Here is an 8,313-nt window from a genome sequence, read left to right as displayed (position 1 = left end):
GTTAACCCGGATTTGTTTACATTCTCGAGTTACGTCGGATTGAAAAGTTATGCTTGAACTGTTCTGTGACATTGTTTTTAAGAGCATCATATTTGGGCTATCAATTTGCTATTTTTACCAATCGGTAGTTTTTCATACTGCAGCAGACCGAGACAACAGCATAACTAGTGTAGTGAACATTCACTATTATTGGTAAAATTTACAAACTAATTTTTATCCTAATTGTGGTCAAAGGTAGTAACAATATTTTGAAGTAAAAATGTAAATATGTACTACGAACAAAAAATCCCCGAGTGTTCAAGATTTCTCCAGTAATGAGAATTGAAATTGTTCAAATAAAAAAAAAGTTATTAAACTTCCTATTAAAATACGAAATGTATTGACCGTCCAGTTCCAAACTGTTCACGACCGTTCGAAACAGTCGCCGTTTCAAACGGTCGGTGAACAGTCGGTGACGGATTTGACAGCAGAAATGAGCGAGAAAGATTTCGCGCGCAAACGCGTTTTCAAAAACATTCAATTGGTGGAACAAGGACAGCTAACCGGTCGCCCTAATCAGCTGTTGCCGGCAGCCAAGCCGCCAGCTTTTTGTCGCGGAAGTCGGGGGGTGTTCAGATGCAATGTTTATCACTCAACAAATTTACGAAAATATATTTTTTTCGCAATAAATGTTTAAAATTAAGTGAGGTTTAAACAATGCAATTTATATTATTTGCAGGATAATTGCTCATTAGCGTGGGACACAAAAAGACATTTTACTCCTGTACACTTTTTGAGTTCCATTTTGGTCCCATATCAACTGTGCAAAATTTCAGATCGATCGGAGAAACTATATTTTTGCGCCAGCCATTTTAAGTTTTCATACGATTTAGTATGGGGAAAATCACTTTTTCAAAGAAAAATCGCCACAGATTGGCCCTTAACCCCTAAAAATAAATCGATGAAAGATTTCTGTTGGAAATTTTACGAGGAACCAACCCTCCGAAGACCGCAAAGCGATCTGAGGCATGTGAAAAAAGTTATTGACTGAAAACTGAATGGCATGCAAACGCTGTTTAACATGTAAGGAATAGCAATAAATAATAAAAGCTCGTTATTTTATCGATCGGGTGAGGCCTAATAACTTTTTCCACAAACGTCGCATCGATTTGCTGTCTTTAGAGGTCTGATTCCTAGTGAAGTTTTCTACAGAAATCATTCATCGACTTATTTTTAAGGATCAAGGGGTGACTCCTAGCGATTTTTTTTTGCAGGAGTAAAATTTCCCCATAGTAAATCGTATGAAAACTAAGAATGGCGGGCGCTAAAATATAGTTTTTCCGATCGATCTGAAATTTTGCACCGTTGATATAGGACCAAAGTGGAACTCAATAAGTATACAGGAGCTTGGGCTTTTCCATTTTTTGTATTTTCCCATATAAACCGTGTACCAGGCTATTGCTCATGTTTGTTATTCTGAAGACATACGTTTGTAATACAGTTTCTTACCGATTTTGGCAACACGAGGTGAATTTTATGTTGCCAAATTGGGGTGTTGCCAAAATCGGTAATTTTTTTTGTGGATTTTTTTCAACTTTTCATTTGGCAATTTATCATATATTTTTAATATGGACTATTCACAAGTTATAAAACGCTCCCTGTAGGTGACGTTCATAAATTACGTCATGATTTGTAAAATTGTTGATTTTAGAAAATTTGATGAATTTTGATTTTTTGAAGAAGAGTAAGGCATTTTAGCCTTAATATTTTATTTTAATTTATTTTAATAAATACATTTACAAATACAAACTATTTTTCGGTAAAAAATTTTGGCCAAATTTTTTCGTTGCCAAAATCGGTAAAAAATTGTTGCCAAAATCGGTAAGAAATTGTTGCCAAAATCGGTAGGAAATGTTGCCAAAAACGGGTGTTGCCAAAATCGGGAGTAGACAAAAACGGGTGTTGCCAAAATCGGTAAGAAACTGTAATGATGTGCTTGAACAAATTTGCTGATTAATTGGTTTCTGTAGAATACATCGAGAATCCCCTCGATATTCGACGACTGTTCTGAACAGTTTCACGAACAGTCGGGATAATCCAACTTTGAACTGAATACACAATATTGTAACAATACGTTAAATTGAATGGTAACTACCATTAATTCAAATGTTTCAAACAACAGAGCGACAACAAAACCTGGTTTTCCTTCATAACAATAAATGTTAAATTTTATTGTGAGTGAGTGCCATGTTTAAAATAGAACATGGGGACTGTTAGTATTGACCGCCCAGTTCCAAACTATTCACGATCGTTTGAAGGTGAATATATGACGTAGCCACAACTCGATTTTTCAAGAGCACAAATCTGGAGATCCGAATGTCGGTTTGCGCTGAAAAGTTGATCGATTTGTCACCACTAGCGGCTAACCGGTTCTTCACATTTGTGCTCTCGAAAATTCGAGATGTGGCTTCGTTATATATTCACCTGAAACAGTCGCCGTTTCAAACGGTCGGTGACGGATTTGACACCAGAAATGTGCGAGAAGGATTTCGCGCACAAATGCGTTTTCAAGAACATTCAATTGGTAGAACAAGGACAGCTAACCAGTCGCCCTGATCAGCTGTTGCCGGCAGCCAAGCCGCCATCTTTTTGGCGCCGAAGCCGGGGGGGGGGGGGGGGGGGGGGTGTTCAGATGCAATGTTTATCACACAACAAATATATTAAAATAGTTTTTTCCGCAATAAATGTTTTAAATGTTCTAATGTGAGGTTTAATAAATCCAATTATTTTCAGAATAATTGCTAATGTTGTTATTCTGAAGACCTACGTTTGAAATAATGATGCGCTTGAACAAATTTGTTGATTAATTGTTTTCTGTAGAATACATCGAGAATCCCCTCGACATTCGACGATGATTCTGAACAGTTTCACAAACAGTCGGGATAATCCAACTTAGAACTGAATGCACAATATCTTATGCGAGGTATGCACTTCAAACGGAATCACTCAAGTAATTTTCGTTCAGTGCATTATTAAAAAAAATCAGTTTCTGGAACAAATTAACAAAGTTAACCACCATTCCATCACCGACGAAACTCCATTCCATTACAATTGTTTTTTCGGCAGGAAAATAGGTACACATTATGCTTTATTGTTCAATCATAGAATTTATTATAATTCGATAGTATAGTTTATGGTGGTTTTATTTGAAATTTTTATCAGGGTTGTACAGGTACTCTAATATAACGTACAAACACGTACAAATATTTGTTTTATTTGTACGTTAGGGGCTGTCCATTTATTACGTATGGGAAATTTCACGATTTTTCGACACCCCCTCAAACCCTTGTATTTTTTTTTTGTGTGGAAACCCAAACATTTGTGTATGGCTCGTAAAATTTCTCAAACCCCCCTCCCCCCTTACGTAATTAATGGACAGTCCCTTATTAGCTTCTCCATGCTGTAAGATTTTGACTTGTACTGTGAGCACTGTATTCAAAATTCCTGTAAAAGTGAGCAGAACAGTACCAAAACAGAGATATCGAAGCAGCTAGGGGAGTTTGTGCGAACAAGTTTGCTTAAGCCGAAATTTCGCAGTTTATCAGGGGTCATTAACGGAAAACCGAAGACTACTTTATCAATAAGACGTCACCGCCAGCACCACCGCCTGGTGAGCTAAGGTGGTACCCAAGTGGTACCTTTGTGTAAAAGTGTAAGAATGTATTGGTGCGAGTACGAAAATTTACACGCGCTATCATGAATAGTGCCACCTTCATCCGGGGTGGCGCTGCTAGCAGTGATTCCCGATTTTCAGCAGTGCTGCAAGTCTTCTTGATAATGTGGTCTTCGGGAAAACTTAAAACCTTTTAACCCTTATGTGGCCGGCAGGGTACCCGGGTACCCAGCACCCATTTAAAATACACGGTGTAGAAAAAAGCAAAAAGTTTGCCGGCCACATAACGGTTAATAATGTACATTCCCGAATAAAAAACTACCATTAATTGCATGGTAAATATTATTAACAAATGATAGGTTTCATTGTTCACAATAAAACACACAGTATATATATTGTTATTGTGGATTTACCGGCTAACTGTATTCTACTGGTTACTTAAGTAGCCGTTACAAAGTAGCCGTTTTCATATAAAAATCAACTTGATTGTCAAAAATTGAATATCGCTGAGTAGCTAGAGGCAACGAGGAATAGCGCATGCAATAAAAATGTTAAAAATCATTGTTAAGTTACTATTTTTATAAAACGACTACTTTGGAGGCCATACTGAAGCGACGGGTAGAATACAAGTAGCCGGTAAATCCACAATACTTTTCACAATTGAAATTAAGTTCATATCATAGTTCGTACAATAAATGAACATTAGTTTTATTAGTGATTAATTTATTCGACTGTTTTTCAATAGTTCTTTAATAATTTTAAGTACTATTAGTAAAAATAATTTAGGTTGTTTTTATACAGTTGGAAAAGTGCCTGCTTTATTTCTCAATTACACGTATACACAATTCGTAACAAATAAATAACAATAAATGCTATTTTTGCTTGAATCATGTTGTTCTATTGTGTATAATCAAATACAAAGTCATTCCGCATATTTTTTCTAGCTTTCGTTTTAAATTTGAGTACAGTGCAACATGTTTATGTTTCGGTTATCGAATGTTATTCACTAACTGCAACGACTTCAAATCGTGTTGGCAGAGGCAACTCTCAGTTAAAAACTGTGGAAGTACTTATAGAACACCAGCTGAGAAGCAGGCTTCATTCAAGTGAGGACACTATGCCAAGAAAAAGATGAACAATGATTTTTTCTATTGTTTTCTAATAAATTAAAGGAATCTAGTAAATAGTAAACTACCATTGATAACAAAACAAATACAATTAGTTTAATGGAGTCTATTGAACCGATGTTAAAATAAAATACAGTCATATTTGTTGTTATGTGAAGTTTTCGCTTATGAAAAACCATAGAATTCATATTTCTCGGTAACATTTTTGTCCAGCATTTACAGTTGCTAATGGCCATCATAATTGGGTTGTTTAGTGAATAAAATATTGTTATTTTCTATAGCCCAATCGAAAGAGCTCATTCTTCTGAGTATACCGTGATTTTATTGCGTTGCAATATTTTTGTTTTGATGGTTAAAGAAACTGAACAAATTTGATTTCCGTGGTTAGAATGACATAAAATGACAGTTCGACCCGAACAAATAATTTTCCCCATTCAAACTTCAAATGCATTTTAAAAATAGTTACCGGACTTAAAAAATTATGAAATTTTGGATTTCAACTAATTTTTGGGCGGAAATTCCGATTATGAAAAAATCCGGATACCCCTAAACAACCCAATTGTGAACGATTTATGGTATGGTTCATATGACCTGAAGTCTGACCTGTGATTTCCGGCAGTTATTCGAAAAGATTGACGATAGATCTTATCTATACCTGTCAAGCAACACATATCAGACAGACATTAGAGCTCGCATTAGAGTGTTTGATTCTTATCATAAAATGTGCATATAATTTTGGTGGCCATTAGTGCTCGTAAATGCTAGATATAAATATGAATTCAATGGATTTTCAAAAGCAAAAACTGCTTACAAATAACAACAAATATTATTGCACAGACAAACAGACGTAACTCTTACAAGAAATTTATCAAAAACTTTTGCCCGGTGTCATTTTCATGAGCACACTGCCATCTGTTGGTAGAACCGCGCGCGACACTGTCGGCCATGATGGATTTCCATTGGACGTTTTTCTGACACGCACACTACTACACAAATTGCCTGTAATTTTCGTTTGCATCATTCAGCAACGTGAACACTGGTAAACGTCAAAGCGATCGAACACTAGCACCTCTGGTGGGACCTGAAACAGTGGGACGATCGCGCAAATCAAATGAATTTTGAATTGATCGTTAAATGCATGTGCCAAGCCGTTTTGAAGAGTGTTACGTCTGTTTGTCTGTGATTATTGTATTTTAAACGACGACGCCAGTGCAGCGGAGGACGGAAATGAACTAACTCCCACGCTGAGGGAAGTTAAGGATGCCACCAGCTCAAAACCAACACAGCGGCTGGTAAGGATGGTATCGGAGCTGAACTCATCAAGATTGGCCCAGAAAAGTTGGCCACCTGTCTGCATCGGCTGATAGTCAGGATGGAAACCGAACAGCTACCGGAGGAGTGGAAGGAAGGGGTAATCTGCCCCATTCACAAGAAAGGCGACCATTTGGAATGTGAGAACTTCAGGGCGATCACTATTTGGAATGCTGCCTACAAATTGCTATCCCAGATCATCTTCCGTCGTCTGTCACCTAAAACGAATGAGTTCGTGGGAAGTTATCAAGCCGGCTTCATCGACGGCCGGTCGACAACGGACCAGATCTTTACCGTACGGCAAATCCTCAAAAAATGCCGTGAATATCAGGTCCCAACGCATCACCTGTTGAAGAGAGTCAGGCCAAGTTTCAATGCGACCGTCGAGCCGTAAAGAAAAAGAAGAAGAAGAAAGAACCCAGTCAACCAGCGATCGTATAAGATGTTGAATAAGATGTTGAAGTGGAGGCGATATGGGTACGTATTTCATGCGCCTAAATGGAGGCATGCACGTACAGGGGATAGACAAAATGATCGGGACAGGCAAAATTTTTACTTTTCAAAAAAATTTCAACTAGCTGTAACTTTTCGAAAAGTGCATCAAATATTCTCAGTATTCGTATAAGATATTGCATAAGATGATAAAGTGGAGGCCATATACAGGGGATAGACAAAATGATCGGGATAGGCAAAATTTTCACTTTTCAAAAAATGTTCAACTAGCTGTAACTTTTCAAAAAAGGCATCAAATATTCTCAAATTGTTACTGTAAGTTCAACAACTAGTTGTGTATCAGTGGTCCAAATTTGGAAAAGATCGGGCCATTCTTCACGAAGTAATAAAGATTCTTGAAAAAGGTAAAATTATCTGATAATCAACTTTGAGCTGTTATATCTCCGGATTCAATGAACCGAATGCAATGAAATTTTGATCATTTATGACTTATATAATGAGCTATGGAAAACCATTGACTTAAGGCGAAACTGGGCATTTCCTCATTTTTTTTTGGTTTTTGATTTTTTATTAAATAACGAAGCAATATTTTCAAAATCGGTTTTCGTACACATGTAGAGTATGGATCAAGGTATCTTCTGATTTTTTTTTGTGCTGGAAAATGTTTTCCATTTTTGTAGAAACCATTTTTTTGTGAAATTTTGTTCAAAAATGGTTTCTGCAAAAACGAAAAACATTTTCCACCACCAAAAAATTCAGAAGATACTCCGATCCATATGTACTCTACATGTGTACGAAAACCGATTTTGAACATATTGCTTCGTTATTTAATAATAAATCAAAAACCAAAAAGTGAGGAAATGCTTCCAGTTTCGCCTTAACTTAAAATTCTTAACACGGAAGAAAATTATAACGATTAGATTGTTTTTCTATTGAATCATCAAATTATTCAAAATTGTTTCAAAATTGAAGATGCAAATTATAGTACATTTAATTTCCCTCTAATTGACTTGTATATTAATGTGTTTTAAAGGAAAGTAACAACATAGTCGCCAATATATTGAAAAAGTAATGGAATGCATATTAAAAATATACCAATTTACTAAAAAATCGTGAAAAAATTAAAACTGCTGTAACTTTTTCTCTTGTTAAACATTTCAAGTTAAGTGAAATGTTTATCAGAGCTCATATACGTCATGAATGGTCAAAATTTCATTGCAATCGGTTCATTGAATCCGGAAATATAACAGCTTAAAGTTGGCTATCGGATAATTTTACCTTTTTCAAGAATCTTTATAACTTTGTGGAGAATGGCCCGATCTTTTCCAAATTTGGACCACTGATACACAACTAGTTGATGAACTTACAGTAACAATTTGAGAATATTTGATGCCTTTTTTGAAAAGTTACAGCTAGTTAAACATTTTTTGAAAAGTGAAAATTTTGCCTGTCCCGATCATTTTGTCTATCCCCTGTATTTGGTTTCCACTTTATCATCTTATGCAATATCTTATACGCATATATCTTATGCAATATATCTTATATAAATATCTTACTGGTTGTCTGGGAACCCTAAGTTGCAGAGAAGCAGGCCAAGTTCCAGTGGAAACGTAGGTTTAGAAAGAAGCAAGAGAAAAAAAAATGGCCATCCTTCTTCACTGCCATACATAATTGAATACTGTGATCGTTCCAATATACTGTTTATGTCACATTTATTTCCATACCGGTGATTCAGCTATCATTATACTGCATGTCATTGCAGCACGTAAA

This window comes from Aedes albopictus, chromosome 1, assembly GCF_035046485.1.
Source record: "Aedes albopictus strain Foshan chromosome 1, AalbF5, whole genome shotgun sequence".
NCBI lineage: Eukaryota > Metazoa > Arthropoda > Insecta > Diptera > Culicidae > Aedes > Aedes albopictus.
The sequence above is the reverse complement of the archived record's forward strand: the minus strand, read 5'-3'. Positions refer to the sequence as shown.